The sequence below is a fragment of the Apis mellifera genome, linkage group LG10 (genome assembly GCF_003254395.2).
Source record: "Apis mellifera strain DH4 linkage group LG10, Amel_HAv3.1, whole genome shotgun sequence".
NCBI classification, from domain to species: domain Eukaryota; kingdom Metazoa; phylum Arthropoda; class Insecta; order Hymenoptera; family Apidae; genus Apis; species Apis mellifera.
Window position 1 is genome coordinate 1,906,080 of NC_037647.1, and position 24,627 is coordinate 1,930,706.

The 24,627-nt window shown below is 41.0% G+C and overlaps 1 protein-coding gene and 1 long non-coding RNA gene across 2 annotated transcripts in view; one reads left to right on the forward strand and one right to left on the reverse strand.

Moving 5' to 3' along the window:
- LOC100578783 overlaps positions 1-888 on the reverse strand; it is a 74,888-nt gene extending 74,000 nt beyond the window's left edge. The window contains exons 1-2 of the mRNA XM_003249263.4: positions 690-888; positions 351-584 (exon numbers count right to left, since the gene is read on the reverse strand). The gene's annotated coding sequence lies outside the window, so the exon portion shown is untranslated. The remainder of the gene's footprint in view (positions 1-350; positions 585-689) is intronic.
- A 51-nt stretch (positions 889-939) lies between these two features.
- The window catches only part of LOC113219027, a 55,633-nt gene continuing 31,945 nt past the window's right edge, over positions 940-24,627 (forward strand). The window contains exons 1-2 of the long non-coding RNA XR_003305383.1: positions 940-1,015; positions 1,094-1,331. This is a non-coding gene — a long non-coding RNA (uncharacterized LOC113219027). The remainder of the gene's footprint in view (positions 1,016-1,093; positions 1,332-24,627) is intronic.

The window sequence follows — 24,627 nt, forward strand, 5'->3', positions numbered from 1 at the left end:
AAATTCTCCCAATAATATCAAAGTTTCAGTAATTAAAATTCATAAATTATATATTGTAATAAAATTCTCTTGCATAATTCTTATAATTTTCTTAACAACCGAGATGATTATTAATTACTGAGATGATATTCAACATAAAATTATAAAATTGTGCAAGAAAAATTCTACATTTTATCATTTATTTTAAAATTTGAAAATTTATCGTTAAAAAATTGAAGATTATTAGTTCGAAAACGATACGTGCACGGCAGCACTGTCTACTTTTTTCAAATCGCTCTATAATTTATGAGATATCGCCCATAAAAATATAATTTAAATAATTAAGCTCGAAATGGATAAAACTATCCTACCTTGTATTCCGTTGTATCTTTGCCCTTGAAGAATCTGGAACTCAGCATACCGCCCACCACGTTCTGCGACTATTAGCTCGAATTTAGAGCTCTTCATCCTTTCGAAGATTCCTTCGTCGGTGTTCCATTCTTCGGCACGGCATCCTGAAGTGGCTCCCGAAGTGGAGGTCGAACGAGAGTTTCCAGCACAGTTCAACATGCGGATAAACATTCATCGAGCCCGAGGTAGGTCGGCTAAAAAAGCGTTACACTATTGAGTCACCGACAAGTGTACTTGTATCAGGACATTTGCAAGTCACTTTGAACCGTGAGAAAAACAAATATGGTGGTCGTACGTACCGTGGTTAGAAAATTTTTCGTCGATTCTTCCGTACATGATCACTGTTATTATCACTTATCGTTCATTTACACGATCACTACGAACAACACGGGATGTTATAACGTGATATTAGTCTAATCACACCATTATTTGCGAATCAAAACGTCCAAATAATATGAATAATGCGTAGTAAAAATTCCAACGTGGTCCTCTCTCGGTGACACGAAATTTTACTGTATGTGCAGAAGACTACTGCGCATCGGTTTGAACTTGAGCGCTCTGCGCATGGGAACGCGCAGCTGAAATTCGCGGGATACGTCGTCGAGACGGGACAGCACCAGTGTTCGTACGTAATTTTTGATCGAAATAATTCGTTTAATTGAACTGTGTGGACATTTTGTGATCTATTTTGTGATTCTTATAGTGGTACGTGATACAGAGACTCAGAATCGTGATAAAGTTTCGGAGTGTAACGTCGAGAAAGGACAATTATACGTGTGAATCATCGTTCTCTGCGAAGAGCTCGGAATCGAAGAATTGCGTCATTCGTGCTCGAACGAAATGTAAATAGAAGAAAGGTCAGGAGCAGCTTAATTGTGGCGTATATTTTCATTGCCTGGGGCTACGATTCTTCATAATATAAATACAAGTCTACAGTACAGGTATGTTAAATATATATCGAAATATATTCTCGACGATGCGTATAATAATTCGAGACACTTATCGACGAAGGTATCATTACGAAGCCAAGTTATCGGCTATAATATCGAAAAAATTCATTTTATTCGATCGATTATCGCAATATAATCATCAAATTTTATGATATTTAATAAATTATCGTTCGTATAAATTTATCTATTGTAATCGTATTATATAAAATTGCGTCGTAATACGAATGACGCAATTTCCTTTACAGCGCCACTTATCTGAACTAATACTTAATATGGCGCGTTTTTTAAATTGAATTTTATGCATTAAGATTGCATGCACATATTGTATAACATATTCGAACATTCATAAATATCGAAATATCACATTTTCTTGTCTGAAAATGATATAATATTTGTAATTTAATAAATATTATATTATTTCAAGACTGTAATTCGTTAATTTTCTTATAGAATAGAATTTTAATAATTTTAAATTTAATATTATACGATTCCAATTAATTTAGAAAATTATCTTTCTTTTATTTTTATAACAATATCCAATATTCTTTCTTATTTATATATTCAAAAACGAAAAATATATATTGATCTTCATATAAATAACATCTTATGTCTTCTCGTAAATAATATCTCATAAATTAATACAATTAAAAACAATTTATCATGTACTACTCGATATGAAATTAGACCTGATTATAATTCTCGTTTAATTATATGAAGATCCTTTAATTATTATGAACTCGATCCATCCAATATCATCTCTTGTTAATCCGGGCTTGGAGATACACGGAATGATTGGCCGTTTCCCCTCTCTGCTCGTCGTTGCCGCGCAAGAAAGACACGGTATATAGAAAAGGTAAAATAAAACGAACAGGAAGGAGAAAGGACGGGAGAAAAGCGTGGAACCTGGCTCCGGGATATTAACATTATAAATCGTCCAGGCCGGCGACACGCCCGGGGCGGAGTCGATCGTATCGAGCCGATACCCACCTCTAGGCTCGATATCGATTACACTGGCCGTGATTGGCAGGATTCGTAACACGCCACGGGGATATCGTGGTGCGATCGATCGATCGTCGATCACGCGTGTATCTTTCCATAAAACGCGTTAATGGACGCCGATTTGCGCAATTCCGCTCGAACGACACGCGCGCGAGAGAACATCAAATTAGAAGGAATCGATATCGATATCGATATTGGAGATGAATTCTATAAAAATCTCTTTCTACCGTTTCGAAGAATTCATTTGGAGTTTTTCTCAAAAAATACGTTTATAATCTTAATATTAATCGCGTTTAGGATGATCGTAGAATGTAGAATCGGTTAGAATTGATTTTTCTTTTCTTTTTGATAATCAAAATTTCGTTCATCGAGACTGAAAATATATTATTCGAAATTGATTTTAATTGAACAATTATATATTCCTTATTGAAGATAATCTTATCCTTATTATAGAATAGCCCACACGAAATTTCCTTAAAAAGCGGAATGATCCTCGAAACTTTCGCCAGTAAACAATCCCCAAAAAACCCCCCTCTCCCCGAACAACTCGGTGAGATATCGTAAAACAGTTTGGCACAAGGGACAAGTACCGTGGCACGAAATTCGAGTCAAAGGGGGTTACAAGTACCGAGGTCTTTTATTCGCGAGGCGGGCAGTGAATCTTGCATTGACGGGGACAAGAACGGGCGTGTGTTGGCCAAATTGAAGTATTCAAAGGGGAGTGGGAGGGCCCGGGCTGTCGATGTACAGCAAACGATCATATTATAGTACGCGGCGCGATCAACGTCAAGGAAATTTATTGGGAAGTCGCGAAAAAAGCTCTCTTATCGGCACCGCGCGTCGGAGCCGCGCGCTTTCACCATATTTATTGACACTAAAGGTGAAAACTCGTCACCCCGTTGACGACAGCCGTTGTTGCGCGCGGGTCCACGTCGCGGAACCCGTTCGAGGCCCCCCTTCGACAGCGAGTGAAATCGTTGGCCCCGCTCGTCCTCCCAACGGAATTCAACCGGGGGCCAGGCGTCAATAATCTTGACATTAACTGTCCAAATGTCATTGATGCCACGCTGAATTCCCGCCGTTCGTAGGGCGGTTTTATGGCCGCTCGAGAAGCCACCCGTCTCCCACGTTTCATTTCGCTGACTTTGTGCCTTAGATCTCGAGATTTCTCGTTGCGTAACGAGATGTAAACGAGAAAGTAGAAGAGGCTATCGATCGAGAATTTGTGGAAATTGAATATCTTAGGATGAGAGAAAGTTGAGAAAGAGAGAGGTGATAATTAAGAGTGATAGGAATAATTTGGAATAGGTTTATAGGTTAGGTTCGACGATTCCGTTCCGTTTCCCTTTGGTGGGATGCGTAAATTCTTCGAAAGGACGTACGAATTTGTTGGAACACGGCGAGCACGAGCGTGCTGGCCGGTTTCAAGATCGATTTTACGATGCACGGAAACCGGGCGTGAAAAAGTCTCGGAACTTTCTTATTCCCTTCGCTCGTCCCTCTTCGCGTTAACTGCTGTGGCACGCCAGAGAACGGGCCAACTTTGCGGTCGTGATCGTTCCGTTCTTCCGAACAATGGGCAGCCAGTGTTCAGGGGACTGTGTCAAACTGCCCTTTTATTGGGCCGTATTTTACCCTTTCGTATTCGAGAACGCACGCGTAACGATGCCGGACGATTCACGGCGGACGCTGTCGATCGATGTCCGACTCGTGTACCCTCTTTACCTTAATCCAATTTTACCGAAAAATTTATTCTTTCTCTCCTATAATTTACCAGTAATTTTACGTCTTGGAAGACCAATTAGGCGAATAATCGATACGATATATCAACGTGTCTTTGCAAATTAAATTTCTGCATTGCTAGAAACGTTTGACGTCGTAATATCTTAACATATTTCTTCGTCCTTTTTAAACAAACTTTCGTTTTATTATCTACACAAAATTTATCACAATACAATATCCGCGTTTAATTCTCACATCGAGCGTATAAGATACAAGATCAATTTTCAAATTCCTCGATTATTTACGCGTTTCTCGAGCGGGTTCTCGCGGGCAAGATTGAAATTCTCAAGCTGAAGGGAGTTGTCGATTGACAAGAAGCCCTTTGGGGGGGATTTCCGCGGGAAGAAGTCGACCGCACGAGAGAACGAAGCGAGTAGTGAGAACGCGAGTGTGGGCACGTCGCGTCATAACTCGCCGGGCACTGTAAATCACGTTGGACGCCACGGTGCACCCATAGAAATGGTTATATTCGGCCCGTAACGGCTCGTACCCACCGCGACGACGACCGGGCAATATTTTAATAGTAACGATAAATTACTTACGAGGAGGGTACACGCCGTCTCACCTCCTCCTCCTCCTCGCGCAGCGATGAAACCCTCACGCGGATCAGGGCGCGATCGAGCTTCTCCCCCTCTACTTCTTCCCCCTTACCTTCAATTATACCACCACTACTACTGGGCTACTGGGTCAACCTACTGGGTTCCCATAAAACATTTACCATAAACTGTTTAGAAATGGCCGGGAATTTTTACAGACAACCGATTTAATAGTAATTTCCAGGCAAGCATATAAAATTATCAATTTACCACATGTGGTTACCACAGACTTACCTTTCACTCAACTTGACAATACCCATTCACGCGGTCATTTTTGCCAGGATAAACTCCCGGTCGTGGCAAGAAATGCCTACAAATTGCCACATCGATTTATTGCCAGGTGGCATTCTTCATTTCCCCAAAGAGAATGCCAGTTTTCAAGAAGATGGAAATTCGTTGTATATGCCAACGTGTCAGATTTCTCTCTCTGGGAAGGGAGGGAGGGAGGGAGGGGCAAGCGCCTTGGTCGTGTTTCGTTTAATTGTCGGCTAGCCGGTGGATAAAATAATATTTCCCGCCGCCCACGCGTGCCGCGCGTGCTATGGGGGGGAGGGGGCGCGTGTGTTCCAGAAACCCAGGATCCACGTAATCACGCTCGTTTATCAGAGACCCGTGCACGATTCTCGCTTTTAGATATCGCGCGGGTGGTGGTATTACGGAATCCCGAAGATTAATCTTCCCTTCCTCCGTGTCATCGTTCATTAATACCACGGGGTATGTTTAGGATTACACCCCGTGATAACACGAATCGTGGTGACGTTAGGTCGCGTATTTAATGAAATTCCTCGGTATCCGGCAATTTATATCACACCGTGTATCGATATCGAGGCTTTTATTAAGGGCACGTGGGTGGGAGATGAATTTCGTATTATTCGTTTTATTGTATCGTGCTTGCCGCGACATATATTATTGGGTGTTTTTTAAAAATGATCTATAATTTAATATGTATGAATCAAATTCAATATTATTAAATTCTGGATATTCATATCAATATCATTGATGGCCAATCGATTTAATTGAAAAGAATGGATTTACAATTTCGTCGATTAAGTATAAAATTTTTAATGAAGGAAAACAAATGATTAATAAAATAATAATTGGAATTTCTGTTAAGTCTAAAATGATATAATAATAGTTAATGTTGAAATTATAATAATAATTATTATAATTATATTATGAAATGAAATTAAATTATCAGCATAATATAAGTTTGATTCTTGAAATATAAATATAAATCATGTGGAAATTTTAATAAATAATATTTATTAATATTAAGTTATTAATTTTAATAAAAGATTTTAGTTTGAAATTGATTATTAAATTCAATTCACATTTTTGTTTTATTAAATTTATTTTAATAAAAGTTTGTAACTTTATTTTTGAAGCTTAAATTTAATGCACTGTTCTGCCATATTAAAATTTAATTGAAATAGATTTTAAGTTTAAATTTTTAATTAATAGAGGAATTTCTAAGCGAATGATCTAAAGATGGATAAAAATTTAATCGTTCAAGAGATGATTGATTAAATTTAAATAATATCATTCGTTTAGAAATTAATAAAAATTTAAAAAATTATTCTATTTAATTAAATTATTAATCCTATTGATGAAATTGAGTTTCAATAGTAAGAATTTAGATCACACCGTGTATCGATATCGAAACTTTTAAGGGCACGTGGGTGGGAGATGAAACGAGCTCTGAATTCTAACGTGTAATTACAATTTCGTAATTCGTTTTATTGTATCATGCTTACCGCGACATATATTATTGAATGTTTTTTAAAAATGAAAATAAAAATTAGTTCTTTAGGATTCGATAAATTTAATAACAAGGAGAGGAGAAATTTGAATTCGAACAACGAGAAGGCGATAAATTTCGCGTTTATTTCATTTTATTAATTTTGCCAAAGACTCGTAAAAATAAAAAATTTGCAACGAATTGGGAAGGAATTAAATTTGCAAACACTTATTGCTCCAATTTCCTCTGTTCTCCCTTACGACTCCCTTCGATCCCCTCCAAAGCAGCAACTTGCGCAAGCCAGACTAACTGCTCGCCCACGCGGCGTGCAAGGTGGTCCGAGCACTTGAGATCTTCGGGTCTCGCTCTCTGGACACTTTTATGCCCCCGACGACGAGCGACGACGACATCGCCGAGCACCTTCCACGCGGCGTGGGCGAGTCATGGGAACCTGCAGTCCGTCGTATCCTCTTTCCTTCTTTCCTACCCGCCCATTTGTACAACGTTGATACATAACGTTCCACTTCGTGATATATATACATATATTCACTCCGCTTCGCTCTTGAATTTTGTTAGATATCAATCGAAGACTAGCGATTCGTCGATAGAAAAAAGAATCTAAGAATTTTGATTTTCGAGAAATCTCATCTCCGCGTAGTACAGTAAAGATAAAGGGAACATCTATCCCAATCTATATTCTAATCGAAATAGATTATAATCAATTTTTCTCCTGATCTTTCTCCGATCGATTTTCGTGACGCGGGGCTCACGGCCGTTGCATCGAGCGATTTTAATTTCGATTTTCGAGAAATCTCATCTCCGCGTAGTAGAGATAAAGGGAACATCGTTCTATCCCAAGTAGATTATAATCAATTTTTCTTCGATCGATTTTCGTGACGCGGGACACACGGCTGTTGCATCAATTTTAATTTCGATTTTCGAGAAATCTCATCTCCGCGTAGTACAGTAAAGATAAAGGAAATCTATCCCAATCTATCTCGAAATAGATTATAATCAATTTTTCTCCTGATCTTTCTCCAATCGATTTTCGTGACGGGGCACACGGCCGTTGCATTGAGCGATTTTAATTTCGATTTTCGAGAAATAAATCTCATCTCCGCGTAGTACAATAGAGATAAAGGGAACATCATTCTGTCTCAAGCTCCAAGCAGATTATAATCAATTTTTCTCTCGATCTTTCTTCGATCGATTTTCGTGACGCGGGGCACACGGCCGTTGCATCGAGCGATTTTAATTTCGATTTTTGAGAAATCTCATTTCCGCGTAGTACAGTAGAGATAAAGGGGACATCGTTCTATCCCAAACTCCAAGCAGATTATAATCAATTTTTCTCCGATCGATTTTCGTGACGCGGGGCACACGGCCGTTGCATCGAGCGATTTACCGTGGTGGAATGCGGCGCAAGGTGGTACGCGACAGAGAAAGAGGAGAAGCTTGCCGCGAGAAGCTCCGTGACTCGTACTCGACGTTCCTACGTACCCATCTCGTCGTCTCTTCTCTCGTCCACGACGGTGCCCTCCCTCCACCTCTGTCCACCCCTCTTCTCCCTCCTTTTGCGCCTCCGTTCGTCCTTCTCGATCCGCGTACGTGTTGGTTAGGGCCCCGTGAGAGAGAGAGAGAAAGCGTAATACCCCGGCGAGAGCGTATAAAACGCGTCTTTGTGCGCGCTTGGGCCAGCTGTTTGTCTAACACCTCGTACCTGGCTGAGGTCAGTGGCGATTCTGTTACTCTGTAGTCCCCGGGAACTCCGTTCGATTCAGGGGCCGGGGTCAACGTTCCACGTTCCTGGCTGGATCGACGCCTCTCCTCAAAGAGAGGAGAAGTGTTCGGAACAAGCCGCTGTACCACGCGTATATCGTGCTTCTTTCTACGAAAGAAATTGTGATTCTTACCCATGATTGATCGATCGATTCAATATCCCTAAAGGAGGATCCCAATATCCCTATCTAGTTATTAAAATATTAATTTCACAGAGAGAAATGTCAATTGAGTAATTACAGAATAATGAACAAACAAAGTTTCGATCCATACTGAAACGTATCTTTACGACTGATTAATCGCGGTAACATTCCAATGTCGTTAAATTAAAATATATTCCGATCCCCCCGTTCCTTTTAATTGGCCATAACATATATATATATATATATATATATATATACAGTCGGGTATCGATTAATTCACTTTCCCGCTGAGAGTTCTAGCAACTCGTCCAAAATTCCAATCAACGATCGTCTAAGCAAGAAGCCCGCCACTCATACAATATTTAACAACGTTTTAAAACGACGCGTTCCTTGAGACGTCGCTAGCCCATATTCGATCCCATCGAGCGTAAAGCCGCCCCGTCGTTCCCTTCTTCGTTGGAAGAAGCTCATCTCGTCGGCGGGAGGAGGGGACGGCCCGCCTGTGCCCTCGTGGAGGACGCAATAACTCGGCCGTGATGTTGTGGCGCGCGTAGAGACGTGAAAAACTCGGTCGCCTCGGTAATAAATACATCGCGAAACGGGGTAAGTTCGGGTCGGCCATTGATATTCCCCGTTCTTTTCTTTCGCGGGGCGCCGCTAATAACTTATCCGGTAGACGGTGGACCGGGTTCTTGCCCGTCTATCGGGCGTCTCTCGGGTCGGGAGGGATCCCTGCACGCGCGCCGTCCCCGTCCCCTTTTCGACCAGCGTCTCGGGGGCGAGTTGATGTTTTCTGGCGCGGCTAGCTTCGCTCTGTGTGGTCCTCGTGTCAAAATGTGTCAAAACTCGAGTTCGCGGTCCCGGCGCAGACCGCAAAAAGCGGTTCGACGGCCCTACAAATTAACGGCCCGTCCTGGCCCGGCATCGGCGCGATGGTGGAAAGGGATCGTCGAGAAAAGCTGTGACGCCACACGACTAACAGATACCCTTCTTCCTCCTCTTTGTCTGACGAACTTTGATCGTAATTAAATTAGGAATGAGATGGAGATATTAATATAAACGTGGATGAATTCCATCGAGACTGGATTGGATTATGATATCTCGTTTATTATCGATTATTTTAAAATTCCTGGGAAGAATGGGGAATCGGGAAATGTTTAAGAAATTCGATTCGAGCGGAGGATGGATAAATGGCTTCGATTTAAAGCGGGCTCGGCGAGAAGGATTCCGCGAAGAGAATTCCACGTTTCCAACGTTGTTCAAATAGAAATACCACGTTGTTCCATGAAACGTTACTCCATGTTTCCCCGGTAATTATCGCAAGTGTTAAAACGATCGTTAAGCCGGCGCGGCCAAGATGTCCAAGAGGACACGTCTATTCAACCTTTAGAACGTAGCGCGTCCGCGGCTAATGCATCGCGGTTGAATGAAACGGTTGATCCCCCTTCGGGGAATTGCGCAACGATCGCTCGATCGACACCGGATTTATCGGCGCACCTTTATCGCTCTCCTTTAACCGCCGCTGACCTTAACACCGTTGGAATTTCGCCGCGACCTTCGCACGCCACGCGCCCTCCCCCGTTTCCTTTTCACCGCTTCGGCTTCCGGCGCGCTCCTGGCCGTCAACCGTCGAATCGCGATAAAATCGCGGCCGTAACGGGAACGAACGAACCGGCGGCCCTTTGTCGCCGCAGAATCGAACCGTTGATTTTCTATGGGGATACGGCATTGTGCCCTCAGCAACAAAATGGATGCGCTTCGATGTTACCATCGCGTTCTCAACTTGACGAAGTTTGTGCGTTTGATCTTCTTGCCTCTCGATTTCCACGAGATAAAATATTACGTTGCTCCGTGAAAGAATACAACCGGATACGGACCGGGGTGGTGTTGCAACGCGACATCTGTTGCTCTTTCGTGTTTTTCTTTTTTTTTTTTTTTTTCGTACCCAACGATAAATATGTTTTCTAAATAAAGAGCGATACGTGGCCTCGGGGCTCTTTGTTGCTCGATCGTGAAATAAATTGTATAGGCGTGAACTTTTCTTTGTCGCTTGTCGATAAGATCGAGAGCTGTTCGAAATAATTATGAGATCTCGCGTACGAATCTTGTTGTTGCTGACAGAAATGGAAAGAAATAGCAGCTTGTCGAACTCGTGGAAATTTAACGTTGGAGGTATTCGTCGAAATTGCTTCGGATTTCTTTCTAAATACTTCACGTTCGAGAAAGAGCTTATCGTTGTATATTAAAAAAAAATAATAATAATATAGCTTATAGAAGCCGGTTGAGAATCCCTTGATCTAAAAGAGATTGAAGACTGCTAACGAGGTTGTCCATCTCGTGTAAAACTCGATATTTGCTCGATTATCCAGCGTAGGTATCCAGCGTGTACGACAGGGAATCGTTCCGCCTGGATAGAAGGAACGATTTCCTCGTCGATCGGCGATTTATTTGTGGATCTGCAACATACCTGATAAATCCTTATTCGCGGCTCAAGGATCCCGGCGTCTCTCTTAGCCACGTTTTCTGCCACTCTCTTTCTGTATTATATACTTGTCCGACATTGTTATTATTGCGAGCACGACTGCAGCTGCTCACCAGGAATAATAATGATCGTTCGTGCACCCCTTCGTTACACGGCCTGTATCGAAGTCACGTACGCTCGGGTTATTGTTATTTAATCTGAGGCATTCGTTTAAATTAACCGAGCGGCATCGGTTTGTATCAATCTAAATATTTCTGCGTTGTCAGACACGGAAACGTTAGAAAACGATTCGAGCAAGCCGATTAAACGGCGTTTGTGATCGTGCATCGCCACTTTTCAGGGACGTCTCCCGGCATTGATTAATAATTGAACAACTCTCTCTCTCTCTCGTTGTTTCGATATCTTCGACATCTGCCATCGCGTTTCCCTTTCGTGAATTAAATCAATCGCGAAAAAAAGACCTTGAATATCTTCCTTCAAGCCTTTGATTCAACGTAAATCACAAATATACACAAACTCGTTCAATTTAATATTAAAAAAAAAAAAAGGAAGAGTTCTTGTAATTATTCGATATTAATTTAAAAATTAATATCTCCATATTTCGATCGCGAAATCTTTATTTTTCTCGCACAATTTGATAAATCTCTTCGCGGAGGAGGACCTCGGTTCGTCGATCAAGCGTTAATTAACTCTCGCAACGTTGTTATTATCCAATCCGGTGAGGATGCATTAATAAGAATGCAGGCGGTGAAGGAAAGGAAAAGAAAAAGTTTCTCGGCGGGAATGTTAATTGAAAATTAAGAAGAGTGCCCGTTTCGATTCACGCGGGAAGAGAACGGTCGGGGGCGACACAATGGACGGGCGGCAATAATCCTTCGGGACAGCTTCTGTACAGCTCGAGTCCCGGGGCGGATTCGAAGGCATCGTGGCTCGTTATATTACGGAGGCGAATGAGACGACCTCACGCACGCACGGACAAGGCAAAAAGTCGTTTTCGCGTAAAACGATCGGCGTTGCTCGGCTTTCCGTCGTAAAGTAGCGCCCACACGCGCCGATGGGCCCAGCTCGCATGGGCCTCGTGCCGCCAGCAACAACGTGAGAATGTCCACGGGACGATAAAACTTATGCTCGTGAATATTACGAGGTTCCCACCCTCGTGTCCTCGATCCGTGAACGACCGTGAAATATCGGCGAGTGCACGCTCGTCTCGCGATAGTAGTTAACGTTCATTCTTCTTCTCGTTCGATTGTTTGTCCCTCCCCTCCCTTTTTTTTCTTTAAGTCTTGGACGATCGAACGATTTCTCGAATTTTATAGGGATACAAATTCAATCGTTACGTTTTATACGATAGATAATTTGTTAATTTGTTCATTTATTATTATTAAAGAAATTATCGGAGTAAAGTACAATGTATAGGATATGGAAGAAAGTATGTAATATTTGTTGGACTCAGAAAATATAATATCGATCGTTATATAAGGGAAAATTAATTGTTAAGAAGAATTGTTAATTTTAAATAGGAAAGAAAACTATTCTCGATGAAAATTAAAACTCGTTTCTCGTAAAAATCGTGTAGTCAACTTTATATATTATTAACGATTTAATAAATCATTGGATGTGTTCATTAAGAAGAAGAAGAAGAAAAAAAAAAGAAATAAAAGAAAAATCTTCGATCAAACGTGTTTATTTTTTTACACAATACGACGAATATGCCATCAATGATTGATTAATAAAACATCATTGATCTAAAAGTATACGTATATATATATATATAAAATACAATTCCTCCTTCTCATAGTCGTATAAACAACATCGCCTACACGAAGTCATGAAGCCACTTCGACCAACCAACAATTGACACCGTTACGACGGAACGAAACGAAAATCCCGAGGCGATATTTAATTGAAAGAGCATCAGCACGGTGTAAATCGATTCGTTATTCACAATGTAATAATGATTAAAAGATAGATACCAAGGCATAGTTCCTCGTTAATGCTCGTTTGAACGAAAGATGCCACTGTTGTAACAAAATTTCCCTCGACAAATATTTCGGAACGACGATTGAGCAATTATTAGTCTGTCCAACCAGAAAGAAGAGACAATATTTATCCAAGAATATCGTATTTATTCGTTGCAAATCTATATAAATTCCAATCACTTTTTTTATCATTATTATTATAATTGTTTATATTTCCAAGCAAAATATTCGCGTTTTATTGCTATTTTTCAAGCACTCATTGACAATTACTTGAGAAAAGAAAAAAATAGCTCGTCTCTTACAATTATCATCTCTCTTTTTATATCACATTCGAGCAATAGAGTTCTCCACCTTGTCAAATAATCGAAAATTTCCGCGATCAAAGGTCCCCAATTGTTTCCACCCCCTTCGATCCCGATCCTATATACGCACGCGCCTACCCGATTGTTTATATCTGCCCACATTCCACCACGATAAATTCGATTTTTTACACGCGCACGAATATAGTGCCGGCCATTCAGTCGGCCCTCTCGCGCGCGGGTCGTGTTGGCTGGTAGTCGAAGCAGTCGTCGTGGTCGTGAGCCCTTTTACAAGAAGCGCGGCCCATTCAAGAGTCAAGCTCATTGAATTTATACCCCGCCACGGATTCGCACGGATCCGCCGCGAATTCGCAACCGGATTCCTCGCGAGGCCAAGAGGAATGCCCCGAGAAAGGGAAGGGGAGCTTCTGCTATCGATACAAATAATAATAAATCATCTTTTGATGACTTATTTTTAAATTGATCATCCTTTCCAATATATTATTCACCGATCAATAAATTTGGCAAAAATTGTATAATTACTTCGATGCGATTCGAATCGTGAAAACAAGTAGAAAAACTTGGCAGAAACGATAATAAACATGATAGATACGCTTGATATTTACATAAACGCTTGTAATCTTATCGAGCCGCGGTTGACCGCAATAATATTATCGAAACCGACTGCATTAATAACAACTCGTATACAAAACCGAGTGGCGTAGAATAAAAAAAAGTACCATCTTCCTGAGAAGGTATTCCACGAAACAATACCTCTCCTACGTGCGTTCGTTTAATGGAATCGCGAGGTGATCCCTCGATGAAAATCTAGAATCCTGGAGACGAAACGATCCCGAGCGGACGTGGATCGATCGTTGTCGATCGCATCGATTTTCATCCGCCAACAATCTCTCTCTTCCTCATCGATTCCCATCGAACCAAACCGTGTCTGTCCCTCCGAGTACACGGAGGAGGTCACCACCACGGTTATGTACCTTGCGTGATAGACCTATTCGAGTAATTTATAGTCGCGTTAACCATAATAGACACGGCCGTTCTATTGGTCGACTGCGAAATGACAAGCAAGAGTATCGACCGCGGTTTTCTTTTTTCTTCTTTTTCCCTTTTCTTTTTTTTTTCTTCTTCGTCTCTCGAACTTGTCCTCCTACTACCTGCGGCTACTACCTAACCACCACCATCGCAAATAGAAGACGCGTCTTCTTAACGCGTGGAGAGAAAGAGGAGGACGAAGGATGAGATCGGTTGGGGAGAGGGATTGGCTACCGAGGATGAGGAGGCTCTCGAACGGCTGGCTTACGTATGCAGGCAATCTCGTTTGCGTTTGCGCAATTATTGGAACACCTCATGTTCGTAATAAATGGCGGAATATGCCCTGAAAGGTGTTAGTTCAAGATCATCCGGTGATACAAGACCAACGGTATCCCGGTATGCCTGTCACAGGATTTCATCACGTACACGGCTGTGCCTATACAGGCAATAGGTTTATGTAACCGGCCGGGACATTAAGGTTACCCTCGATCGTGGAAACTCTCTAGCCTACCCTCGATCCTATTCTTCTCTCCTCCGTTCCGCCGTGTTTTCATAATTATTTTTTCCAACGCACGTTACGATGTGTACGTAGATCTCTCTCTCTCGAGGGAAAGGTCGGCGTGGATCGCGATCGAGATCGCGCGCTTTGCGACATACGATGGCACGTACAGTGGTCTCGAATCATTATTTTTCCATTAAACTTTGACATGTTGATTTTATGGGACGGAGGGAATGGAAGGTAGTATCGAAGGCCTCTCTCGGTTTGGTAATAATCTGCATCGGGGGAATATTGAGAAATAATTGAGGAGGCAGACGTAAATTTTTTTCCTTTTTTTTTTCAACAAGTTTGCATTCTGACTAAATATAGATACACGTTGATTACACGTTGAGTTGCCGTAAATTCCTTCGTGAAATATTGGATGCTACCTATTCCACGCATTAATTCCATAGGATGTTAAAGTAGTTTGAAGATTGATTTAGCGAAAGCAATTTTAGTTTCTTCTTCTTCTTCTTCTTTTTTGTAAATTTGTACCAAAGCGAAGTTTGTTTCAAGTAACATGTTCGAGTTTTATTGATGAATTTATTCAGAGATTGTAATATTTTTTGACGTAAATAAATTTCGAATAAATTTTATCCAGGTTTATTTACAATCTTACAATCGTATCTTTGATAGAACTTATAGTGTAGATAATTGCAAAAAGATGACCAATAAATTACGATCATTAACCTTTCCGCGGTATTCGTAGAATTGAAAACTTTTCTGTTGCACACTTTAAAGCGATAAACATACGTATGAATATATAAACACTTGGGCTAACATTATCTATAGAAATTAAATTAAAAAATAAAATTGCATTGTGCAATTTCTCGAGCTTTGCCAAAGTAGCAAAGAAAAAGATCAAATTCCTTCCTCCATTCCACATTCCCTGTATAAATACGTTTCCCTGTAAATAAATACTTCGATCGATAAAACGAGAAACTTGCGGAGGACTCGTCAGACTTGTCGAGAAATGAAGCTCGGGTAAAATAGTTGTAAAAGAAAAATTCCGAAAAAATTCCAGCGGCGTCCACTGTTCAGTCGAGTCGAGTTGATTCTCTCGCGCCGGGGATTTCAATGTGCCGTGACGTGGGAGTAATTGCGACACAACGGAGGTACGAGCGCTCACGTACATACGAACGCGTCTCCGGCCGACCTTGCGCTCGTCTTCCCTGTACGGTGCAATCGTGCGCTCTGCGATCAATTACGCGATATCCAGTTTCGTCGCGCTCCTTTCCTAACGACGTGGCCCAATTAAGGACGACGATTAATGCGTTCCCCGCTCGCGAGACCTTTTCTCCCGCTGCGATGGCCTCTGACTCATCGCTCGTTAGCCGCTCCGTATCTCTGCTAACCGAGTTTTTAAGGATCTAGGAGCGGCCGCCTAGTGGAATCTAGTGATACTTTTCGAGACGTCGTCACTCGATCGTTCTTCCTATTTTCTGAAATCGATGTATACGTGAATAATTTTAATCGTTTTTACATTACGCGTGATAACGAAACAGTTTTGTATAATTTAGATCAGGTTTCTCAACGTCACGTTGTGTTTTCCGTAGATTCCATTCTTAGTTTTAAGTAAGCTTCTTAACTTGGTACATAGTTCTTTTTTCTTCTTTCTAATTATTGTTAAGAGTATCTCAATTCCTTTGCAATTTTTCTTATTCCTAACATCTTTTGCTAAAGTTAGGTTTACTGTTATTTCGATTCTAAACATCTCGTCACCCAATTAATTTTTTAAATTAATTTTTTGGTACATAGTTCTTTTTTTCTTTTTAATTATTAAGAGTATCTCAATTCCTTTGCAATTTTTCTTTTGCTAAAGTTAGGTTTATTATTATTCTAGACATCTTGTCACCCAATTAATTTTTTAAATTAATTTTTTGGTACATAGTTCTTTTCTTCTTTTTCTTTTTAATTATTGTTAAGAGTATCTCAATTCCTTTGCAATTTTTCTTATTCCTAACATCTTTTGCTAAAGTTAGGTTTATCATTATTCTAGACATCTTCTCACCCAATTAATTTTTTAAATTAATTTTTTGGTACATAGTTCTTTTCTTCTTTTTAATTATTAAGAGTATCTCAATTCCTTTGCAATTTTTTTTATTCCTAACATCTTTTGCTAAAGTTAGGTTTATTATTATTCTAGACATCTTGTCACCCAATTAATTTTTTAAATTAATTTTTTGGTACATAGTTCTTTTTTGTTCTTTTTAATTATTAAGAGTATTTCAATTCTTTTGCAATTTTTCTTTTTCTAAAGTTAGGTTTATTATTATTATTCTAGACATCTTGTCACCCAATTAATTTTTTAAATTAATTTTTTGGTACATAGTTCCTTTTTTCTTTTTAATTATTAAGAGTATCTCAATTCCTTTGCAATTTTTTTTATTCCTAACATCTTTTGCTAAAGTTAGGTTTATTATTATTCTAGACATCCAGTAAATTTTTCATTTTCGATTGGGATAAATGATACAATAATTGAGATTTCCGCGACTCTCTTACGAATGAAAAAAAATCATTTCAAGAATTGGATCGTGGAATAAGAAAGATTGCAAAACTTCTTCCTTCTTCGAATCGTTAAACGAACACGATTTTTGAAGACGATTAAAAAATCCAGAAATTCCAAGATCTAAATGCTATCTAAATAATCGAAAATCAACAATCATAAATTCCAATCCGTCTCATCATTCTCCATGCCACGATTAATTTTACAACGCTAGGCTAGCGTTTACATGTGGGGCCGAGGCGAGAGGGGCCATCCTCGCTATGTATCCTAGCCGTAGGATGATCTTTCAAGTGAGAGGAGGACTCGTCCTTGTCCGGATGGCATGGTAAGAAGAAGCGTGTACACGATGCCCAGGCATCGGCCAGGCGGACGGCATCTCAAGATCAGGCATTCGCGTGTGACCACACATGTGTAATTCCAATTAACATTGGCAGGCATCGGTGCTCGCGAGTTACGGGTTGCACGCAGGGTTATTTCGCGCCAAGTTTCACGCGTGCACACCGAACCGACTTATTGACTGACTGATTGACTTCTCCGCCGATCCTCTCCCTCCCCCTCTCCCTCTCCTCTCTCATCTTATCTTCCCTCTTTCCATCCGATCTCGCTTTGGCCGGTTGCCAATCAAAAGCTGACGTGGTTTCATGACGGTGTCGACACTCGCGCGCGCGGAATTCGCTACGATTTCGCGAAAAAGAAGCGAATCAATCCGGCCGCCGATTCGTTTGGCCAGAAGCCAGCTACTGTGAAAAGCGTAACAAGCCAGCCGTGGTAATTGGGAGCGAGATGGGATCGGGCGATGAGACACGAGGAATTCCCCATGATCACGTTCTATCTGGACTTTTCTGGCCTCCTGGTTTTCCTCGCCTCGACCGAATCGTTTCCATTAATCTTGTCACCGAGTTAACTCTTATCCATGAGTATCTTTAAGAGGTTTTCTTTAATCGTGATCTAAAAAAAAAAAAAAATTCATGAAACTATCGGTGAAAGTAACGATTAAATTTTGTTTTGTATTTATTGTTTTTTATTAATCCATATTTTTAATTTTGTCATTATTTCGTAGGCAATAGTTTTTCTTTTTCTTTTCTCTGGTTTCATTTTTTTCGATTCACTGTTTTCAAAAGGTTAAAATATTATTATTATCCAATGAAATATCTGTTCTAATATCATCTAAATAATACACAATAATAAATAATTGTACAATAATTTATATAAATTATATAGATATATTTACACGAATAATGATCAAGATTATCGAATTTCCCAACTAACAATTTCTCGTTTTTTGTCGTCAGAGAGGATAACAATATGCAATACGAAATACGTATTTATGCTTTAAACATTTAACAAAATTGTGATTTCCAATGAAATGATTAACGAGATTACTCATATCTGTAGAAGAAACCGGTTAGAATAATAGGAAAATATAGAGATCGAGATTAGATTGAAATTATTGTTTTATAAACGAGATTGTGAATAATTATAACGCGTCATCGTCTCGATAGAGCGTCGAATCATCAGAACATACGGAATTACATACGAAATATCACGACGTATCGATATTCCATCTGATTGGATGGAAATATCGGGAAAGAAAAAAAAAAAAAAACGAATAATTATTATTACTCGATCCAGGAACTACGGGAAATCGAAATAACACCGCATAAAAGATATATATACATATATATATATTCTCATCTCATCGGGAAATATCAGGAAGGAAAAACGAAACGTATTATCGTTGCATCTAATTGCACTTTGCCGCATAGGTATAGACCGCACAAGGCGCGGCACAAGTGCATCGCATAAGTGGCCTTTATTTCGAGAGAAAATATTATCGTAGCATGATCGCGAGTGGTACGAGCTACCGACCAGCTTCTTCTTCCGCTCGAAATAATATTTTGTCCTGGCGTCCGCAAGCCTCTCAGGTGCGTATCGGTTCGTTCGCCCGTTCCATTCCATTCGTCTTCCATAGATCTCTCTATTCGTCGCTCGTTTGTCCGACGGCCAACAATTCCGTTCGAATTATCGTCCGCCAAACGTGACAATTACTTCCCAGAGAGGGAGGGGAAGAAGCTCATTGTGCACGGAAAAAATCAAGCGGCAATTTCGAGGATCCTCCCCCCAAAACGCTTGCACGCGATCTTTTAACAAACGCGAAATTTATCTACGATCTGACGGTCCATATCCGTGGATCCCATGGACAGGATCTCTCTTTCAGCGGCGCTGCTGTTGACTCTATTGTCGACACTTGGGTCAACGGAGGAGTCGTCATTGTTCGGAACTTGGAAGAATGAATGTTTTGGTTTCCGTGAATGCGCCGAGTGCCACTTTCCGAGAGAGCACCTCTCCGTTTTCCTTTGAGATTTTCCTCTTGACCACGATCCCCTCCTACTTTTGGCCCCGCCATTGTCTACGGGCCGCTCCTCTTGTGTTTCTTCCTTCGTCGGTCGAAGAGAAAAGAAATCGCTCGAACACGAATCGAGAACGTCATTCCGCTCTTGTGTCGATGAATTATCACCTGGCCTGATCGATCGTCACCCCTAATGGACTTTATTATTTCGATCTTCTAGGCCTGTTGAATCGTAGGTTTCGCGTGGGTGGGTATCTTTTGTGAGTCTTTGCTATTTTTTTTTTTGTGGACAATTCTGATTTATTGTCGTTATTATTATTAGCGCTTTTGGACAGCTTTAGTCTTCCATTTTTGTTAGATAAGTAGGCGATTCTCGACAATAGTTACGTTTCCTTTTTTTAATTTTAGAATCTGACAGTCGAGACAAAATTCGTAATTTAATTAATAGTATTATTTTTAATTTTATTCCTTACGATATACTTAAACTTTCAAATTCAAGAGGAATACATGTATTTATCACATCGAGTTTATTAATTTATTTTTTCTCGAAATTGACTGCTACTGGCAATGATCTAAATGTTCTTAATAATCGAAGAAAACGGTTGAAGAGTCGAATCCTGCGCGTGAGATACACAGATTGTGATCGGCAACCATGATTAATCGCGACGATCAACCCTTCTGCCTACCCTTCGAGCTCCTCGAGATTCTCGTAATTAACCGAACTCTTCCCCTTCTTCGTTCCTCAAAAATTATCCAAGTTCGAAAAATATACGTATCTCTTTCTTGGTGTAAATAAATCAAACACGTTTCCAAGATCGCGTGGAAACTTTCGAGCTCCCTCGATTTTCGTAATTAACCAAACTCTTCTTCGTTCCTCAAAAATTATCCAAGTTCGAAAAATATACGTACGATCTCTTTCTTCGTGTAAATAAATCGAACACGTTTCCAAGATCGCGTGGAAAACCGTGGCCACGGAGAAAAAAGAAGCAAGCGTTCGAGGTCACGCGTCAATCATGCTCCGATTACGTCAGAGAACCGATGGCGGAACAGAGGGCAATTATCCTCCATTTAAACGCTCGCCATGACGCCTTTGAAACTCGTCGAATAAGGTCCGCCAGTCACTCGCCAGTTCTCGTGCATCACGAGGAAAGAAGGAACGATACATCGGTACAATATTTAGAATGATTTACACTCGCGCTGGTTAATTAATGATAAAGGAAAGAAGAGACAAAAAAAGAGGGAAGAAGGAGGAGGAGGAGGAGTATTGCCAGGAGGCAGGATTAAAAAAGCGACGATCACGCGACAGGTGATCGATAGGATGTAAAAATATTATCAAGATCGAGAGAGAGAGAGAGAGAGAGAGAGAAACGAGCCTTTTTTTTTCTTCTTCTTTTTAAATAAGAGTGGAAAGGGTGGATAGAGGAGGGAAACATCTGTTCGTGAAACTTTTTCTGCGGCTATGACGGGTCATTAATACGAAATAGCGACCGTGAAATCCTGAGGATCTCGTTATGCGTAACCGAGTACACGGAAGTGGGACAATGCAGGCGCCCGAAAGGAGGAAGAAAGGAGTGGAAGAAGGGACGACGTCCCTTCTTCTAATCTGACGGCGCACATAAATTCGCGGGAACGAGTCAGTTTTCGTCGATACAAATCCGGGGCCGCGTCTAAAAGGGGTTTCACCAGATGTTCGCCGTTGTTCGATCGTTGTTTCCGATTCTCAGGCCCGATCTAACGAGACGATTATCGATGATCGAGCTCGCCACGGGGAATTACGCTGCAATTTGCCCGTAGAATAAATTGTCCGTGATGTTGTCGTGCCTTATCTCTTCGTAAAATTTCCGTTTCTTTTTCTTTCTTCTTCTTTTTTTCTTTTTTATTATTATTATTATTATTATCAGGCGAGACAAGGGATTGTAACGAGTGGATTTAAGGATCATGCTCGATGCGTGACACGCGTTGTTAACGTTGGATAAGGGATGGTATTGAAATTGATTGGATCGTTCGTTCGTTTTGTCGAGGAGATAAGAAAAAAAAAAAAAAATTGTGGCCGGGTTATGAAGGAAGGAATTCCGGTTATGGCCGAGCTATGGGAAAGGGATGATTTTTAATTCGAATGGCGTATTTAATTGGACGAAGGTATGGTACGATTTCGGAATGTATGATAGATATCCAGCATCGTATCCGCGATCTCGGAGCAAATCGACGAGAAGTTCGAGGAAATGAATAATGGAGGAGGAGAGCATGGTTGATCGACACTAAACTGAGAAAGCCATAAAACAGCGACTTATATGGGCGGTGAACGCTAGCTAGAAACAATTTCTCACATTTTTTTTTTCGATCTAACAATTTTTTATCGTTTAAATTACAATTTTATCCGTGATAAACAAATACACTTACCAAGTTGTATTTGTTAAATTAATCATTTCTTCAAAGTACGAAGAAACCTTACTTTTTAACTTTCTTTATCTCGACTTCATCGTACGTAAAATACTTTTCTTTAGATTTGGAATATTTTTCTTCGTTTCTCGCGATCCTGAATTGAATGAAAATTCGGGCAAACTGTTGGAAAATTTTTTGACGTGGACACCGATCCTCGAGCAGGAAATCCTTACTGAGGGGGCTGATGCACGCGTCGCGGTGCAAGTGCCCTTGAATTAAAATGGTAATAGAAATGTACGGATTTGAATTGCGAATGTCATAGCGTGCAGGCCGCGGCTGAGCCCGGGATATGTATATGCTAAGCAGCGTCTTGTTTTGAATTTAGAACAGGCGCCATCTTGCCGGCGAGCGGTTTGCTCTTTGCCCCCTTCCAGCAGGTAATTCGTGCGCGGCCAATGGGGATGCATTCCGGAAACGACGTATGCGCCAGTTGCTATAACCCACGAGAGCTGTTTCATCCCGGCTGGGGAACACCGAACCCTAACCTTGTATACCTTTATCCGTGACAGGTAGTAGTAGTAGCAGCAAACTCATTAACCTTGGCCTCAACCCTTCCCTCCTTGACGCTCATTTTTCCGCGCCACTTCGATTCGAGGAGAGTTGCTCCATTCGGAATTTGGACGTGTCCATTATTTCATCCTATCTTCTTACCTTTTCATTTCAAGAGGATGGATAGATTTTTAAGAGAAAGAGACATTCGCATACTCTTCATTTCGTGAATTATCCAGGGGTGATTAATTAATATCGTTGAAAAATAAGGCAAAGAAGGAGGGAGAACAGACACGTCGTTATTATTTTATTCTATCTTCTCTTTTCATTTCAAGAGGATGGATAGATTTTTAAGAGAAAGAGGCGAGACATTCTTCATACTCGTCATTTCGTGAATTATCCAGGGTCGATTAATTAATATCGTTGAAAAATGAGGCAAAGAAGGAGGGAGAGCAGGTATATCGTTATTTCTCGTCGTTGCATACGTACGAGAATCGAATCGAGCAAGTAATTATATCTTGGAACGCCGGGATCGTAGCTGAGATATTGAATAAATTAAAACGAATCTTAATTATTATCCACGATGGAGGAAAACTAAATGGTAAATGTTAATGGTAATTCAAACGTGATTGAAATGAAGACATTTCAATTTGATGTCTCGACATTCCATCAATGAAATTATATTATTTCCAAGAGAGAGAGAATTCGTTGGAAAATCGAACCAACCATCTTTTCCATCGTCACGGATCTCTCGCGATCGGATCGAAAAAAGGAATGTTCCAGGGATCCCTTTCGCCCTTTGTTTATCCAGGACAAACGGAGCAGATTTCCAGACCAGCGAAAGAAAAGAAACTTAAAGAAAACGAATCCGTGGATCGAGGAAAGAGGAGACGACCTGCCTCGAATCACCACCCTCCTTTTGTGCCAGGACCTTTCTCCGCCTCGTATTATCCTAAGTCAACAGGTCCACCCGTGATGTCGTGCCCTCTTCCCCTCTTCTCCTTCTTCTTCTTTTCTTCCTTTTACCCGTCGACACCTTCCAACGATTCCTCCTCGCGAGGAAAGCGTCGTTCTCTCCCCTCCTCCTCCTCTCCGTCGTTTTAATCGAAGCACAGAAGCTATTAGGGTGTAAGATGATGAGGTGAATTTCAGAGAGAGGTAATTTTCAGAGCCAGATCTATTTACCCGGATGATTCATATAATTCGGTCTCGTAGTTGGAAATGATCGAGATTGAATCGCGATTTCGTAACACTCGCCACTCCCCACGGAGTCCAATTTTAATTATTACTTGGCTTACGTGAGAGAGGATAATGGAGAGGATCGATTTGAATCGAGAAATAATAGGAGGGGGGAAAAAATTGCGGTTACGTTTGCAGTGGAAACGTGACCACTTTGCACAGCACAGCTTGGAATTACCATTGCATCCTTGCTTGAAATTTCGAACGAGGGATCAACTCTCGTATTTATCATAAATTAATACACACTTTCTAATTATTATCAAATTACCGATAGATATTTCAGATCGACATTTATCGATACTACTTTCAAAAAAACTCTCCACGTTCCGCATTCTCACAAAACAAACCGTACAATATCACCCTTCTCTTTCCATACCACGAACCTTCTCTCCCCCTTAACGATCGAAATTCCGCAATTGATAAATCCCCCTCTTTCAACATACGTACATATAAGCCACCGTGGCTCACATAATCGATTATATTATTAGACTCGCGTAATCGCCGCGCGTTTAAAGCCCGGGTCAACAGCGGGCGGTTTACTTTAATCGGGGGGGAGGAAATTTCATCTCCCCGAGTCATCATATCGCACCGGCTCGTTATACCGACCGATCGAGCGTTCCGTGATCCGAGTCGAGAATGCCAATTACGTTTGTTTCCTCGCGAAGAAGTCGGGGGAGGTCGAGGCGAGGCGAGGCGAGGCGCGTGGTGCGCATCGTGTGTGCGTTTTTTCGCCTCGGTTACTTCCGCATCGATGGAAACGTAGTCATATCGATGGAGCCGCGAGATAGCAGCGCGAGTGTGTGCCGAGCGTTGTTCGCGATCAATAGATCGCTGTACCGGCGGATCGGCGATCCGGCGATCTAGCAGCGGGAGATC